General features: G+C 38.4%; 1 protein-coding gene across 1 annotated transcript in view; it reads left to right on the top strand.

Annotated features, from left to right (window-relative positions):
• SMC1A (structural maintenance of chromosomes 1A) overlaps positions 1-430 on the top strand; it is a 41,459-nt gene that overhangs the window by 32,693 nt on the left and 8,336 nt on the right. The gene's annotated exons all lie outside the window — the stretch shown is intronic.

The following is a 430-nucleotide window of genomic DNA, read 5'->3' as shown; positions in this document are numbered from 1 at the left end:
GGACCAGGAAGAAATAGAAAATCTTAACAGACCCATCACAAGCATGGAAATTGAAACTGTAATCAAAAATACTTCCAGCAACAAAAGCCCAGGTCCAGATGGCTTCACAGCTGAATTCTACCAAAAATTTAGAGAAGAGCTAACACCTATCCTGCTCAAACTCTTCCAGAAAATTGCAGAGGAAGGTAAACTTCCAAACTCATTCTATGAGGCCACCATCACCCTAATACCAAAACCTGACAAAGATCCCACAAAAAAGGAAAACTACAGGAGAATATCACTGATGAACATAGATGCAAAAATTCGTAACAAAATTCTAGCAACCAGAATCCAACAACACATTAAAAAGATCATACACAGTGACCAAGTGGGCTTTATCCCAGGGATGCAAGGATTCTTCAATATCCACAAATCAATCAATGTAATACAC

Source organism: Bison bison, unplaced genomic scaffold, assembly GCF_000754665.1.
Source record: "Bison bison bison isolate TAMUID 2011002044 unplaced genomic scaffold, Bison_UMD1.0 scf7180017864376, whole genome shotgun sequence".
In the NCBI taxonomy this organism is placed as follows: Eukaryota; Metazoa; Chordata; class Mammalia; order Artiodactyla; family Bovidae; genus Bison; species Bison bison.
Note: the sequence above shows the minus strand (reverse complement) of the source record. Positions and strands in the feature narration are given on the sequence as shown.